Below are 17,553 nucleotides of genomic sequence, written 5' to 3' on the forward strand. Positions count from 1 at the left end.
TTACATATTTCTTCAAGATTTATTTATTTATTTTACTTGAAAGTCATAGTGACAGAGATCTTTTGTCTGCTGGTTCGCTCCCCAAATGGTCACAACAGGCAAGGTTGGGCCAGGCCAAGGGCAGGGGCTCAGCACTCCATCCAGTCTCCCATCCAAGTGCATGGAAGGAACACAAGTACTTTTCCCTTTATTCACTTCCTGCCAGGGTGTGCATTAGCAGGATCAGAGGAGTAACGCCAGAGCAATGCCAGAGCAAAGCTGGAACAAATGCTGGAGCCATTCCAGAGCTGGGACTTTAACCCTGGTACTCAGGCACTTGAGGGGGTGATAGGAGGGCTCTCTTTGCCTTTCAGTTAAACAAAATAAAAATTGTTAAATAAAAATTTTTAGAAAAATGTTGTCTGGGAATAGAATCATCTGCATATAGTCTTTACGTATTCCAAAAACCGATTAATCTATAATCAAGGATAAGTGAATGCAAATTTACTAAGTTCAAATTTTACTTTTGTGTACTGTAAGCAATTATTTGCCAAGAATTTCACCAGCAATCTATATGCTAAACTATCCAATGTAATTACCCTTATTTACAAGTTTATTAACAGTATCTAACCAATTCATAGCTTTCTGTGGGAAAAAAAAGTGCTTAAGTATGATCGACTTTAATTTTTAGTTATTAAATAAAGCATCAGAGAAAAAAACCTGCAGATAATATTGCAGAGTCATCACTATCTTGGTAGCCCTCTGGGCTTTGGTACTTGTGGAATTTATCAGTAGACTTACTGCATAAGCACTTCAGCTTACTGAGCTCCCAAACAGGGCTAGTTTTATCTTATGCACAAAAACCCTTTCCTGCCTGCCTAATCCAAAATAAGGTGCCAAACCAACAGATGGCAGACAAAAAGGGAGGGGTGGTGATAAGGAGTCAGTACAAGACAGCACCATGGAAAAGGAAAATAATATTGAGAGAACTGAAAGACATCTTAAATAAGATTTTAAGAATCAAAACGTATTCATCAATTCCTTAGATTTTTATAAAAACAAAGCCACACTTTGTCAATCAATTACTTTAAAGTTAAGTGATTATGTGAATTTGCATTTAACTTTACTCCTTTATATAGCACACCTTAAGAATTTTGAAAGGTCCTTAGTATCTCAGAATAATTTAAATTTACAAAAGCAATTCAAATTATCTTCAAAATAAACAACAGAAACAGGCTGCACTATTATTAGCATTTCACGACTGCGGTGTATCACTGCTGCCTTTTCCCAAGCTACCACACCTAAGCTCCCTACCTCTATACCAATCTACAATACAATCAAAAACCATCTCATTATTACAGTAGCTCAACTAGTAGAAAATTTTAATTAAAATACTAGTTTAAAAGATAGTACAACAGATTTGCTAGTATAATTACAGCTTGAATTTAAATGACATTTCTTTATAACAAACATTTTTTTAAGAATGTGCCAATTATAATAGTCTATCGTGGCCTATTTATCATACCAAATATCTTCTGCTTTCAGCTTTAGTAACCTTCCAAACACTGCAAACACAATACAATATAGAAGCCCATCATTCAGGCTCTGGCAGTTTTACAAAAACATAGCAACTTCTAGGCTCTGGATGCAGAATGAGAACCAATTCATTTCTGTCGCATCATAAAAAAGGGCTCTAGAGGGTGATGTTATTCAAGGGCTCATCCCTTAGGCAGGCATCCCTCTCTATGTTCCTGTCTCAGAGGGGAGAGAAGTGTTAGGAAGGTCAGTTGAGAAAATGTTTACAAAACTATTTTGTAAACCAAAAAGCTATAAATGAATGCAAGCTATTATTTCACTATTTATGTACCCTAAAAACAGTTTGCTTAACCTTGCTCCTTAGCATCATTGAGTTTTAAGTTTTTCAAGGAAAACTCTATTTCAGGGCATAATGATTCACTAATACTCATTTTCGAATGGCAAAGGCTGATCTTTACACCAATTACTGTTCTAACATTTACTCCTCTTCTAACATTCCTCTAGGCAAAACAGACCTAAAAACACGCTTTAAGAAATCAAACCGGCCAGCGCCACGGCTCAATGGGCTAATCCTCCACCTTGCGGCGCCAGCACACCGGGTTCTAGTCCCGGTCGGGGCGCCAGATTCTGTCCCGGTTGCCCCTCTTCCAGGCCAGCTCTCTCCTGTGGCCTGGGAGCGCAGTGGAGGATGGCCCAAGTGCTTGGGCCCTGCACCCCATGGGAGACCAGGAGAAGCACCTGGCTCCTGGCTTCAGATCAGCGCGGTGCGCCGGCCACAGCAGCCATTGGAGGGTGAACCAACAGCAAAAGGAAGACCTTTCTCTCTGTCTCTCTCTCTCTCACTGTCCACTCCGCCTGTTAAAAAAAAAAAAAAAGAAAGAAATCAAACCAGGGCTAGTGCTGTGGCATAGCAGGTGAAGCTACCGTTTCACTGTCGGCATCCTAAATGGGCACCAATTCGATTCCCAGCTGCTCCACTTCTGATCCCGCTCCCTGCTAATGTACCTGGGAAAGCAGTGGAAAATGGCCCAAGTACTTGGGTCCCTGCCACCCACATGAGAGAGTTCCAGGCTCCTGGCTTCAGCCTGGCCCAGCCTTGGCTGTTGTGAGCATTTGGGGAGTGAACTAGCAGATGGAAGATCTCTCCCTCTCTTTTTATGTCAGTCTGCCTTTCAAATAAATAAATAAGCCTTTAAAGAAAAAAGATTTAATTATCTACTTGAAAGACAGAGTTACAGAGAGACAGAGAGAAACAGAGACAGAGAGAGGTCTTCCTGCTGGTTCGCTCCCCAGACGGCCTCAACAGTTAGAGCTGGGCAGATCTGAAGCCAGGAGCCAGGAGCCAGGAGCTTCCCCTAGGTCTTCCGTGAGGGTGCAGGAGCCCAAGGACTTGGGCCATCTTCCACTGCTTTCTCAGGCCACAGCAGAGAGCTGGATCGGAAGTAGAGGAGCTGGGTCTCGAACCAGTGCCCACATGAGATGACAGCACTGCAGGCAGAGGCCTCACCTATCATGCCACAGCACCGGCCCCGTAAATAAGCCTTTGAAAAAAGAAAAAAGAGGCCGGCGCCGCGGCTCACTTGGCTAATCCTCCGCCTGCGGCGCCAGTACCCCGGGTTCTAGTCCCAGTTGGGGCGCTAGGTTCAGTCCCGGTTGTTCCTCTTCCAGAGACCAGGAGAAGCACCTGGCTCCTGGCTTCAGATTGGTGCAGCGCGCCGGCCGTAGCAGCCATTTGGGGGGTGAACCAACGGAAGGAAGACCTTTCTCTGTCTCTCTCTCTCTCACTGTCTAACTCTGCCTGTCCAAAAAAAGAAAGAAAGAAAGAAAAAAGAAAAGAAAAACTAAGTAGAATCACTTTATCTAATTTAGAGACAAATTTTACTCGGCAGACAGCTTCCTAGAGTTGTGCTCCTGGCTTATGTGCCAGAAACTTTCCTAAGGTACTGGAATGAAGAAGACATAAAAGGTTTCTGCTTTCATGGAGTTTACATTCTAGTGAAGAAGACAAATTATAAACAGGTGGACAGCTAAGTAATTAAATTTCAGTACATATAAATGTCATAAAAAGTAAAAAAGAGGGGCTGGTGTTGTGGCACAGTGGGTTAAGCTACCTCCTGCAATCCCAGCATCCCATATGGGCATGGTTTGAGTCCTGGGGTTCCACTTCCCATCCAGCACCACACTAATGATCCTGGAAAAGCAGCAGAAGATGGTCCAAGTCATTGGGCCTCTCCCACCCAACATAGGAAACCCAGATGGAGTTCCAGGCTCCTGGCCTTGGCTTGGTCCAACTCAGGCTGTTGTGGGCATTTGGGGAATGAATCAGTGGATGGAAGATCTCTTTCTCTCTTTGCCTCTTCTCTCTCTCTGTCACTCTGCCTTTTGAATAAATAAATAAATCTTTTTAAAAAGTAAATAAAAGATAACAGGTGTGTGTGAGGATGTGAAGAAAAGGGAATACTTTTTCACTGTGAAAATGTAAATTGGAACAGCCATTAGGGAAGACAGGATGGAAGATCCCAAAAAAATTAAACCACCATATGATCCAGCAATCTCACTTCTGGGTCTACAACTAAAGGAAATGAAATTAGCACCCTGGCAATTGTTCTGCCCACCCCATTCACCCCCAGTCTGCCCATTCCCCCTTCTTGAGTATTTTCACTTACAATAAATCTTGCTGGTTTCCTCTATTCAAAAAAAAAAAAAAAAAAAAAAGATGATGACAAAGATGAAGAAAGAAATCAGCACTTCATAGAGATATCTGCATTCCCACGGCAATGACAGCATTGCTCATAATAGCCAATTACAATCACAAACCAAATGACGCTTAAATAGATGACTGGGTAAGAAACTGAGTTACACACACACGCACACACACACAATGGAATATTATTCAGCTTTAAGAAAGAAGATCCTGCAATTCAGGACAATATAGTTGAGCCTACAAGACATTATGGTAAGTAAAATAAGCCAGACAAAGAAAAATATCACATGTTCCCTCTTAAAAGCAGAATCTAGAATATGGGGCTGGGAGAGAAACATATAGAGAGAACATTGGTTACCAAAAGGAGGAAGGAAGGGGTGTAGGTCAAAGGGTACAAAGTTGCTGTTATATAGGATGAATAAATCTAGACATCTAAAATATGGCATTTACACTATAATAATATTGCATACTGAAAATTTTCTGAGTAGATTTGTGTTTCCACCACAAACACACAAAAAAGGTAACTGTTAAATTCTTATATGTAGTAATCATTTCACTATGTGCATATACATTAGAACATCGTGCTGTGTACCTTAAATTAAATAATAAGTAACAGCCTGAACTTCAAAATTAGTAAATAAACTGAGAGAGCAAAGACTGATAAACAACATAAGTCTGTAAATTCATCAGCCCTCTTTGAAACCAGTAAAATCAAGTGTTATCTGAGGTTTGCCTTTTATTTTAAACACCAACAGTGATCTTATTTTAGGTTTATACCAAACATCCACTGGGTCTATTCACAATCAATATTCAGCATCTGTTTTCCTGGGAACAACAGGAAAACCACTGAAATACAAGCTCCTCAAGTACAAGAAGCTTTGACATTTTATTAACATGTTCCAAACATCTAGAGTAGTGTCCTTTCTGGGAAAGAACCTAGATTGCCAGCCTCACTGGGCAGAACTTGTTACCCAGTAAGTTAGGAATTTTTCCATGGTGTGTTAGTTTCTTGGCAGCAATAAAATCTGATAGGATCATTCTAATCCAGAACTTCAAACTCTCAATTTCACCTTCCTTAGATTTGGCTTTCTACTATGGCCCAACTGCTTAGGCCCCTGTCACCCACATGACAGACTCAGATGGACTTTCAGCCCTGACCATTACAACCATCTGGAGAGTAAACCAGCAGATGGAAAATCCTTCTCGGTCTGTCTCTCCCTCTCTCTATATATAACTCTTTAAAAAAAAAAAAAAAGATTTATTTATTTATTTGAAACACAGAGTTACAGAGAGGCAGAGGCAGAGAGAGAGGTCTTCCAACCATTGGTTCTCTCCCTAAATGGCTGCAAAGGCTGCAGCTGAGCTGATCCAAAGCCAGGAGCCTCCTCCAGGTCTCCCATGCAGGTACAGGGGCCCAAGCACTTGGGCCATCTTCTCCTGCTTTCCCAGGCCATAGCAGAGAACTGGATCAGAAGCAGAGTAGCTGGTCTCAAACCAGCACTCATATGGGATGCCAGCACTGCAAGCAGCAGCTTTACCCACTAAACCAAATAAAACAAATCTAAAAAAAAGATTGGCCTTCTTCTTTATGAAACTAGGAGAGGTTCCAGGTACTACCACTATTAATCAAAGTAACTACTAAACTCTGGGTGTCAATCCACACTCTGTGTACTGCTCAAAGTAAGTAGCATACAATGTGAGCCAGTAAGTACTGTATCATCCAGAGAAAAATATTTGTACAAGTTCAGTTCTCTGGGTAAACTCTGCAGGTATTTCAGAGCACAAGTACTATGAATCAATGCACTTCCTCCATTAAATACAAAAAGCTTTCAAATGAGTTATCCCAGCTAGCTCAGAAATTGCATTTAATCAATTTTACCTGCATATAATAGCATATACATATGAGCTATCAATACAATATTAGTGGATATCTTTCATTTTCTTTTTATTATTTTTAAAATTTTGACATATAAAAAGTGTACATATTAGGCAGGCATTGTGGTGCAGCTGATAAGCTGCCACTTGAGATACCCATATTCCATATCAGAATGACAAGATTTGAGTCTCATTTCCATTTCCAATCCAGCTTCCTGCTAATGTGCATCCTGGGAGGCAAGTACTTAGGTACCTACCACCCAAGTGGGAGACCCTAATTGAGTTCTGGGCTCCTAGTCTCAGCCTGGCCCAACCCTGGCTATTTTGGGCATTTAGAGAATGAATCTCTATTACTCTTTCTCTATTCTCTATTCTCTATTACTCTTTCAAATAAATTAATAATTTTTAATTGTACATACTTATGTGATGTTTCAGTACATGTTTACATTGTATAATGTCCAATCAGGGTAAATATATTTATCTCTTCAAACATTTACCACTTCTTTATCATGAAAACACTTAAAATCCTATCTTACAGGTTTTGTTTTTTTTTTTTTTTTTTAACTGAGAAATGTGTATTCACATTATCTATAGTTACCCTACAGTGCAACAGAACTCCAGAACTTCTTACTCTCATCTAGCTATAACCTAGTACCCGTCAGGAGTGGACGCTAAATCGAACTGCCTGGGATCAAGTACTGCTTATGCTTTAGATCCAGCTCTGCATCTGGGAGGTGGCAGATGATGGCCCAAATATTTGGGGTCCTACCATCCACATAGGAGACCTGGATGGAATTCCTGGCTCCTGGCTTTGGCCTGGCCCAGCCCCAGTCATTACAGGCATTTGGGGAATAAACTAGTAGATGGGAGACCTCTGGCTTTTCCTCTGTCTCTGTCATGCTGCCTTTCAAATAAAATAAATAAAATTTTTTAAAAACCACCCATCAATCAACCCTTCCCCATTCCTCTGTACCTTCTTTGTTTATTCTTTAAAAGACATAGAGATAGGCACAGAGAGCTAGCTCCCAGATGTTGGTTCTCTCTCCCAATGCCAACAGCCAGGGATGGGCTAGGCTGAAGCCAAGAGCCCTGAGCTCCATCAAGTATTTAAGCAATAACTTGCCACCTCCTAGGGTCTGTGTTAGCAGCAAGCTGGAGTCCAGAGCAGAGCCAGGACCACAACCAAACTGCTCTGATATGGGATGTGGGAGTCCCAAGCAGTGGATTAACTACTGTGCCAAATGCCCCTCTTTCATTTTCAAGCTATAAGAGCCTGCCAACCACAAGCATTAAATGCCCTTCCACAAAGGGCCACTGGAATGACTACAAAACATTTTTTCTCATCTCTTACCTCTGCCAAAATAAAAAGAATGACAACACATTCCATTGTTGAGCCTGTGGGAAAAATAGGTGCTCTCATATATTACTAGTGGGAATGCATTGGTTCAATACTTTAGGAAGAAATTTTGGGAATAGCTAGAAAAACTACATGTGCACTTAACTTGTGACCCAGCAATCCCATGTACCTCTAACAATACAAAAATACATATGCACAGGTCATTTATAGCAACATCAGTCATAAATGTAAAACACAGAAAACTACCTAACTGCCCACACATAGAAGAATGGTTGAATAAGTTGAAATACATGTACACATTTGTTAGTATTGTGGAGTACAAATAGTTCTAAAGCAGAAGGGAAAATATGAAAAGTATATTTTCAAAAGAATGAACTTAACTTGGGGTCATTTTGACTACAATTTTCTAGTTTTAAAAAAAAGGCAATAGGAAAATAGGTGGCAGTTCCTCAAAAAGTTAAATACAGAGTAATCCTATGACCCAGGTACATGCCTAGGAGAATTCAAAACATATGTCCACACAAAATATTGTACATGAATGTTCATAGCAGATTTATTCATAACAGCTAGTGAGTAGAAAACCAAATGTCCATCAATTGACACATGAGCAAAAAGTGGTATATTCATACAATGGAGTATCAATGCACCACACGAAAGGAATGAAGCAATAATACATGCTACAACCTGGATGAACTTTGGAAAAATTATGCCAAATGAAAGAAGTCAGACACAAAAAGCCACATTTTATATGATCCCATTTACACAAAATATCCAGAATAGGCAAATCCATATTGAAAGTAAATTAGGAAGGGGATACCAGAGGTGACTACTAATAGAGCATCTTTTTGGGGTGATGAAAATGTTCTGGGAGGTGGCACTATGGCGCAGTAGACTAAGCCTCTGCCTGTAGTGGCAGCATCCTATTTAGGTGCTGGTCCAAGTCCCAGCTGCTCCTCTTCTGATCTAGCTCTTTGCTATGGCCTGGGAAAGCAGGAGAAGATAGCCCAAGTGCTTTGGCCCCTGTACCCACGTGGGAGACCCGGAAGAGGCTCCTGGCTCCTGGTTTCAGATCAGCTCAGCTCCAGCCATTGCAGCCATTTGGGGAGTCAACCAGCGGATGGAAGACCTTTCCTTTTCCCTCTCTCTCTAACTCTACCTTTGAAATAAATAAATAAAATCTTTAAAAAAAAATGTTCTGGAATTAGTGGTGACAGTTAATATATTAAAAACCACTGAATTTTGCATTCTTCTTACATAAATGAACATAACATTTTCCTCTATCACTTTCTTTTTTCTTATACTTTTTAAAATTAATATACAATGTGCCATAAAACTCATCTTTTTTCTTTTTAATTTTTTTTATTTGAAAGGCAGAGTTACAGAGAGAGAAAGGAGATTCAGAGAGAGATCTTCATTTGCTAGTTCAAAAAGGTGAGTTTTGGGGGCTACTGCTGTGGCACAGCGGTTAATGCACTGCCGGCATCCCATATTGGTGCTGGTTCTAGTCCCAACAGCTCTCTGTTATGGTCTGGGAAAGCAGTAGAAGATGGTCCAAGTGCTTGAGGCCCTGTCCCAGTGGGAGATCTGGAAGAAGCTCCAGGCTCCTAGCTTCAGACTGGCCCAGCTCTGGCCACTGTAGCCATTTGAAGAGTGAACCAGCAGATGGAAGACCTCTCAACCTCTCTCAACTGCTCTGGATCTCTGCCTCTGCAACTCTGCCTTTCCAGTAAGTCAGAATCAATTAAAGAAAAAATAAAATAAAGGTGAGTTTTGGGGCCAGGGTCATAGTGTAGCACATTAAGCTTCCACCTGCAACATCAGAATCCCATATGGGCACAGTTCAAGTCCTGACTACTACACTTCTGATCCAGTTCTCTGCTAATGCACCTGGGGAAGCAGGGGAAGACAGACCACGTCCTTAGGCCCCGGCACCCATGTGGGAGACCTGGAAGAAGTTCCTGGATCCTGGTCTGGCCCAGCCCTGCCATTGCTGTCATTTGGGGAGTGAACCAGCAGACGAAGATCTCTCTCTGAATCTCCTCTCTCTCTCTAACTCTTTCAAATAAATTTTCAAAAGTTTAAAAAGAAAAAAGTGAGTTTTATAGTACATTGATTGTATATTAATTTTTAAAAGTATGAGAAAAAAGAAAGTGATAAGAAAATGTGTATATTCATTTATGTAAAATAAACGAAAGAAGGAGGGCTAGTGTTGAGGTGCAGCAGGTTAAGTTGCCACCAGCATCTCAAATAGCAGCACAGGTTCCAGTCCTGAATGCTCTGCTTTTGATCCAGCTCTCTGCTAATGTGCCTGTGAAGGCAGCAGAAGATGGCCCAAGTGCTTGGGCCCCTGTCACCCATTTGGGAGACCAGGATGGAGTTCCTGGTTCCTGGCTTCAGCTTGGCACAGCCCCAGCTGTTGTGGCCATTTGGGGAGTGAACCCATGGATGGAAGGTTGGTCTCTCTTTCCCTCTCTGTAACTGCCTTTCAAATAAACAAATCTTTAAAATAAAAGAAATAAAAGGAGAAATAAACTAAAGAGATGGGCTACCTATAGGGCATGGAAAGAGGTGGAGACAAAGGTAATGGATGGGAATGAGGCAGTAGGAACAAAGAGTAACACCTCTCTGGGTATACCTTTCCATATAGTAGCATTTAGTAACTGTAGTGTTTTACATACCAAATAATAATAATTAATTAAAAGCAATCATGATTGGAGGAAACTCCAAATGGAATACAAAGAGTAACAAATAAACCTAACTGCATTACACATGAATAACATAACCACAGTAAAGGGAGTAGGGGAAAAAAATAAGTAACCTAATTAACACTGGACAATAGCATTTTAGTTAGATGCTGTCAGGCTAAAGATAAAAATGACATTTGTATAGTCACTTTAATTAATAAGTACACTTTTCATAGGGTTTTGGTTAGCAATCAGTAACACTGATATGGATGCTAGAACTATAAACAACAAGTGAACATACTCAAACAATAAATAATGACAGCCAAGTTACTGTCAGAGAAAGAAGTTATAAATAAGGAAATGGGAAGGGTTAGATGAACCTTGTGGTGTTGGATATCCAGATCTTGATTTTAAATACCATTCTCCAATAAAAGATTTAGAGTCCCTTGGAGAAATGGTTGACTCCAGGACTGGGGCAGGGAGAAATAGAGGATGATCATGGATAGCCTGTGGAACCAGAACATAAGGAAGTTCTTGGAGTGTAGTCCAACCTAAAAGAGCTCTCAAGGGCCAAAGCTGGAACAACGTGAGCAACAAAATACATTACTGAGGGGCCAGTGCCGCTGTGGTGCAACAGATGAAGCCACCACCTGCAGCGCTGGCATCCACTTCTGATCCAGCTCCCTGTCAATGGGTCTTGGAAAATGGCAGAAGATGACCCAAATCCTTGGGCCTCTGCCACCCACATGGGAGACCAGGAAGAAACTCCTGCCTCCTGACTTCAGCCTAGACCAGCTCAGGCCATTGAGGCCATTTAAGGAGTGAATCACTGGATACAAGATCTCTCTGTTACTCTGCCTTTCAAATAAATAAATAAATCTTAAAGAGAGAAGTGAATTATAAGCCACAGAATAAAATAAAATACCCCTAAGGACATACTGATATAAAGACTTGGAAAAAATAAATAAATAAAAAGACTTGAATAAATAAATGACAATGAAAAGGACATCTCACCCTTACAGAAGAAATTCAATTAATAAGCATAGAAGAAATAAGGGAAATACAAAATCACCATAGGCAAATACCACAGTAATAACTGTTGCAGACAAGATCCACCAATGATGTTGCAATCAATGGGAGAAAGTGTGGGGTGAAACATGTAACTGTATAGTCTCAAAGTATCTATTTCAAGGGGGAAGAACAGTAACTTTATAGTCAGAACCCAGCAGAAATCATTTTAACAAAGCGTCAAGGTTAAAATACCTCTAGCAATAAGACATAACACCATGAACCCCCGAAAACCATGCATTGAGAAGGACAGATCATTTCTGTAGTTTTCTTGAAAAATATGCATAACTTCAATCTCATCATGAGAAACACAGACAACCCCACAATGAGAAAAATTCTACAAAATAACCAAACCGTACTCATCAAAAACCTCAAGGTCATAAAAAATAAAAAAGAGAAAACTGAGGAATTGTTAGAGATTGAAGAAGACTAAAAAGACACAACAATTAAATGCAATCCTGGATTAAGTCCAGAAACCTTAAAAAAAAAAAAAAGATGTGAGGTGGGGTGGAGACTGGTGAAATCCAAATAAAACTGGTAGTTTAGTTAACAGTAACATATCAAGGCTAATTTCTTTATTTTGATAACTGCACTCTGGTTACATAAGTTACGGACATCAGTGAATATGAGTAAAGAGTATACAAGAACTTTACCGTAGGGCCAGTACTGTGGTATAGCAGGTCAAGCAAATACCAGCAATGCTGGCATCCTATATGGACACTGGCTCAAGTCCCAGCTGTTCCACTTCTGATCTAGCTCCCTGCTGATGTGCCTGGGAAACCAGCGCAAGATGGCCCAGGTGCTTGGGCCCCACACTCATGTAGGAGACCCAGAAAAGCCAAAGTTTTACTTACAATTAAATAAATTATTGAGGCTGGTGCTGTGGCATAGTGGGTAAAACCACCACCTGCAGTGCCAGCATCCCATAAAGATGCCAATTCGAGACCTGGCTGCTCCACTTCCAATTCAGCTCTCTGCTGATGGCCTGGGAAAGGAGTGGAAGATGACCCAAGTCCTTGAGCCCTTTTACCCACGTGGGAGACCTGGAAGGGGCTCCAGGCTCCTGGCCTCAGATTGAGCCAGTTCTGGCCATTGCAGCCATTCAGCAAGTGAACCAGTAGATGGAAGACCTCTCTCTTTCTCTTTGCCTCTGCCTATCTGTAACTGTGCCTTTCAAATAAATAAATAAATCTTTTAAAAAAGCATCCCAAGTTGCATAAACAGAGAAATAACATATTAAAAATTATCTTCAGTATATTACAGTAAGTTTGGTACATGTTATTATATAATCGGCCAACTATAAAATTCAATTTTTGTTCCATAGTCTGCTGGTATCCTAACATAAGTTCTCCCCACACTCCAAACCACAATATTATCATCATCATTTTAAGTTGTGCAAGTCTGAATTTTTAAAAATTAGCTGTTCAATGCATCCAGTCCCCCCCCCTCCTTTTTTTCTATTTCAAATACTAAAAAATAATTTAGACTTACTTTTGGGGGGGGGAAGGCCTAGGATATTATAATTGTTCTACTATTTATTATGTGCATCCTCTACTAACCAATACAATTCAATCAACAACACATGCTCCAAACTCCTTTAAGGCAAATAGGATTTTCAGGAGAAGTTTATAAGTAGACTAAGTGACCCATTTACATTTGCTTTCTCCTCCATGCACCACCAGGATGTCTACACTAGGAATGGAAAACATGCCCAGCAAATGAACAAGCAAATGTCACATTCAAACGGCATGATGGGAAATTTAAGAAGCAAAGTGATTGGAACCTTAGAGAAAGCAAAATTCATAGAAGTTTAGAATTACAAGAAGCCTAAATAGGCCATTTAATCCATTCCAATGACAGCAACCCCAGACAGATGACAATCTATCCTATTTTTAAAAGCCTCCAGATTTCCAACCTCCCTAGATGTCTCATTCTGCCATATAATCCTGCCATGTGATTTGGGGAAAATATGATGACCATTCTTTGCCTTACCTAATATTGGGGGATTTTTCTTCATATAATAACACATTTTAACTCACTTTCAAAATGTACAAATGCGTACAGGTGGATACATACGTGTTTATATGCATGAACAAATATGCATAAAACGCCTAGGACACTCTCTTTTCCCTGTCTAAACACAAGCTATGGAAACACACCTAATCAAAGGCACATCCCCCTCCCACTCTAACCACAAGAAGCACTATGCAACAATGTCACATAACAATTTGGGCCTAAAAATAACCAATGGAGATCAATTTTATAAAACCTTGAGGTAAACGGGTTTTTTCCCCACTAATCAGTTTCTTTGTTTTCCCTTTTCAAGCACCCACCACAAGTAGAATTGTAAAAATATATATGCACTAGATGCACATAATTTGGGGGGGGGGGTTCAATTTTTTTCAAATTTAGCTGACAATCATTCAGGAAGAGGAGCCAATGAACAAGACAGCGATGACAGAGTACAGCCAGTTATAACAAACAAGCAACTAGTTTTAAATCAAGCAGGCCAAAGAAACAATTCAGCTAAAACAAATCATTTTTGGAACATATGTAGAAAGAGGAAGTCTCATTCAACGATGAGGCAGTACTATTGGGGGGTGGGAATAAGTGTTTATTAGCAAACACATCAAAATGTTAACCACAAAATGCCATCCTTGGAGACAGAATGACAATGATGGGGCTGTTCGCATTTGTTATTCCTATTATTTGATTTTCCAAGCATGAACTTTTTTTAAAATTATTATTAAAGTAAGGTAAACCCTGTGGCTATTTCACAGCTCTCTAAGATGGACAGCATGTCTTTTACATAACCCCCTGGGAGAGACGGTACCGGCCCCAGTCCTCCTCGTGTCTCCCAGGAACCTGCACCCCATCACAGAAAAGATTTCACCATGTTCCTCAGGACGGCTCTTGCCATCATCGTCGTCGGCTTCACCCCACCCCGGAGACCCGAGAATGCGCCCGGGCTCCCCCACCCCACCCCCACCCCCGGCAAGGGGCTTCATAAATCGCTATCCGATCGCGGCGGGAGCCTGGGAGAAAGGTTTTTACCCGATGAAGAGCTGCCCCCGCCCCGAGGCAGGGGCGAGGAGAAGGCACGCCGTCCCCACCTCCACCCCTCCAAAGGCAGCCGGCGACTGGGGGCACCCGGCCCGAGCCCCGGCCGAGGGCGGGGCGCTCGTTAGCGGATAAAGGGGCAGGGGAGAGGGTGGGAGACGCGACCCCTGAAAGGGGCCCAGCCACGGGGCCGGCTAGCTCCCGGAGGGGCGGGTCCCCCGGCCCTCCCTCCGTGGCCGGCGGCTCGGCTTCTCACGCGGCTCCGGAGACGCCCGAGAGACCAGAGGCCTCTGTAGCCAGGGGTCCACACGGCGCCAGGGAGGTGCCCTCGGGCCTCCGTCTTGCCGCCCACCCGGGACCCCAGCAGCCCCGCGCGGCGGCGGCCCCGGAACGGCCTTGCCCGGCCGGCCGGGCGCGCACACACACACACACGCACAGAGACCGGCAGAAGGGCAGCGACGAGGCGTTACCGTGCGCGGCTCCGGAGCTGGCGGAGGCGGGGCGCGGCTCTGGCGACCCCAGCCCGGCTCGGCAGTGGCTGCGGCGGCCGTGTCCTTTATTTTTGCTGCAGCGGCGGCGACTTGTCAAAGGGAAAGACGTAAGAGGCGGCGGCGGCGGCGGCGGGCGAGTCTCGCGGGATTTGGGCGGAACTCTCGCGCAGTCTGGCGCCCTCTCCCCGCCGCGTAGGCTCGGTGCGAGAGGAGCGCGGAGAGCGGGGGTCGGCTGGAGCGAGCCTGCGGCAGAGGGCCGTAGGGAAGGCGGTGCGGGGGCCGCCGACCCCACACAGCCCCGCCGGGCCGCTGACAGGGGGTCCCGCCGTGGGCGCGCCTCGCCAGGAAGACCCCCGGGGTGCCGGCGCTGTGGGGCCGCGGACACGTGCGGCCCGGCGGCCACACCCCTTTATCGCGGACGCGCAGGTGCGCTCGGCGCCCTTTATCAACCCCGGCAGCCGGCCCCGGCCCCCGGCTGCTCGGGCGGACTCGCACGGAGGCGTCCACCTGGTGGTGCTTGCGGTCTTTGCGCGCGGCTTCTGGGTTTTCTGCCGAAGAGCGCTCAAGTAAATTGTCCCTTGGGTGATTCGTGGCCCCTGCCCCTACAGTGGGGCCCCCCCTTGTAGAGAAAGACACTGACCGGCGTCCGCGCGCCTCACTCGGGTCCAGGCACCACCACGTCGCCGAATGGATGCCCCTGTCCCCATCCGTCGCCGAATGGATGCCCCTGTCCCCATCCTACTCCTTCAGAGCTTGTTTTTAATCCTGGACTCCCACTTTTTAGTCACCTTCGTGGTGGCCTTCAGACTATCCTACTGGGTGCCAGTTAATGCGTAGCTGACTGTGAAGACCAAAAAAAAAAAAAAAAAAATGGTGCCTCCCTCTTCCCTCCAGAAATTCGCAGTCTACTTGCAGAAATACACAACACATAAGCCATGTTTGTGTCATGGATGTAAAAAAAAAAAAATGTAGTATAGGCAGAAGAGGGAACAGTCGCCCACCCGTTAAATAGTAGGAGATGCGTGCGTGTCCTGTGAGGCAGTTTAGCCCAGTAGTTAGGAGCTATGAGCTCACTTAGCACACTTCGGTGGGAGTTCTGGAAACCCACCAACCACGTGTGTGACCTGGGACGGGGTGTCTGACCTCTCTGGACCTCGGTTCCGTTTAGGAAATCCGAGTTTATCATCAGTGGTCCTCTAAGGAATAAAAATAGATACAGAGCTCCTGGCACACAGTGAACATGCCTCAGGTGGCAGGTCTTCTGTGTGTGACTTTGAAGTTTCTGTGTAGCTTTCTGGGAAGTTGGATGCAGGGAACGGCTCCGCGTGGCATGAGGCCATGGTTGCTACTGCTTTATGATCTGAGTGCTGTGTGTGCAGCTGACTCAACACCAACAAGCTCCCATGTCACCCGCGTTGTATTTGCCAGGCACAAACATCCATGACATTCCATTTTTCTTAGATATGTAAAATTACTGCTTTCATCCTTTCTCTTTTAAGGAAAAGACTGCTTGCTTCCTAAGAGATTCCCTCCTTTGTCCTCTCCTTAACTTCCATCCTCAGGGATCTGTGGAAAGGAGAATAGAATACAATTGAGTCCAGCTGCGTGCAATTATAAACTGCAAGGTACTTCAAAAAGTTCCTGGGAGATGGGTGTTATGAAAAAACTACGCTTGGATTTTAATATATTTTTGCACCAAAGTAAACAACTGTTAATTCCCTTTTCCCACAAGCTTTTTGAAGCCCAGTTGTACAGTTAGTGTCAGCAAGTATGCCATGACTACTTTCTCCCTCATCTTTTTTTTTTTTTTTACAGGCAGAGTGGACAGTGAGAGAGAGACAGAGAGAAAGGTCTTCCTTTACCGTTGGTTCACCCTCCAATGGCCGCTGCAGCCAGTGCACTGCGCTGATCCAAAGCCAGGAGCCAGGTGCTTCTCCAGGTCTCCCATGGGGTGCAGGGCCCAAGCACTTGGGCCACCCTCCACTGCACTCCCGGGCCACAGCAGAGAGCTGACTGGAAGAAGGGCAACCAGGACAGAATTCGGCGCCCGGACCAGGGCTAGAACCCGGTGTGCCAGCGCCGCAGGCGGAGGATTAGCCTAGTGAGCCGCGGCGCCGGCCTCCCCCTCCTCTTGACTGCGTCACCTTTACCCAAAACACTTTCAGAGGTAAATCAACCTCTGCTGGTGCCTGTCAGCAGCATTCTCCTGCCCCCAGCCCGTTCATTTTATCCAGAGACATCTGTTGGAGATGGGAGGTGGGGTCTCAGCAGTGCAGGCCCTTGCCCTGATGGTCCCCTGAGCGGCACATGCGGGCCACACCAGTCAGCCACATCATCCCCTCACATGTCACCCCCATCTCATGCCGCATTCCACAGTCACACCCTGCAAATGGGAGAGGCCAGGTAGAGGAACTGAAGAATCCATGGAAGAAGATAACGTTTATCATGTTTCATCTGCAAATAGGAAGGAATTGTATGGCTCTTAAGTAAAAGTTAGGCCTAAGTCAGAAGTGAAAGGAATCAGCAGAGTGAAGTATGGAGACCTGGCAGGGAGGGATATGAAGGGCTCATGGAATAAGTGGGTTTTGCCCTTGGCACTTGGCCCAGGAAACAAATAAAAAAAAAACAACAACAAGTTCTGAAGACAGAAAAGAACTCCAGAACAGGAATCCACAGAGGGGATTCCTGGTGTCTCCTAAAACTGCAGGCTGTTTGCCTTTAGGTTATATACCTTATTTACCTTTCTTAGTCCCACCTCCATTTTTTTCATTTTTTTTTTAAAGATCTATGTATTTATTT

General features: G+C 43.9%; 1 protein-coding gene across 7 annotated transcripts in view; it reads right to left on the reverse strand.

Annotated features, from left to right (window-relative positions):
- HERC1 (HECT and RLD domain containing E3 ubiquitin protein ligase family member 1) overlaps positions 1-14,838 on the reverse strand; it is a 228,114-nt gene extending 213,276 nt beyond the window's left edge. For 6 of the 7 annotated variants that reach the window (XM_062206099.1, XM_062206102.1, XM_062206101.1 and 3 more), the window contains exon 1: positions 14,734-14,838. The gene's annotated coding sequence lies outside the window, so the exon portion shown is untranslated. The other variant, XM_062206098.1, reaches the window with a different exon arrangement.
- Between the last annotated feature and the right edge of the window lie 2,715 nt (positions 14,839-17,553).

This window comes from Lepus europaeus, chromosome 11, assembly GCF_033115175.1.
Source record: "Lepus europaeus isolate LE1 chromosome 11, mLepTim1.pri, whole genome shotgun sequence".
Lineage (NCBI taxonomy): Eukaryota > Metazoa > Chordata > Mammalia > Lagomorpha > Leporidae > Lepus > Lepus europaeus.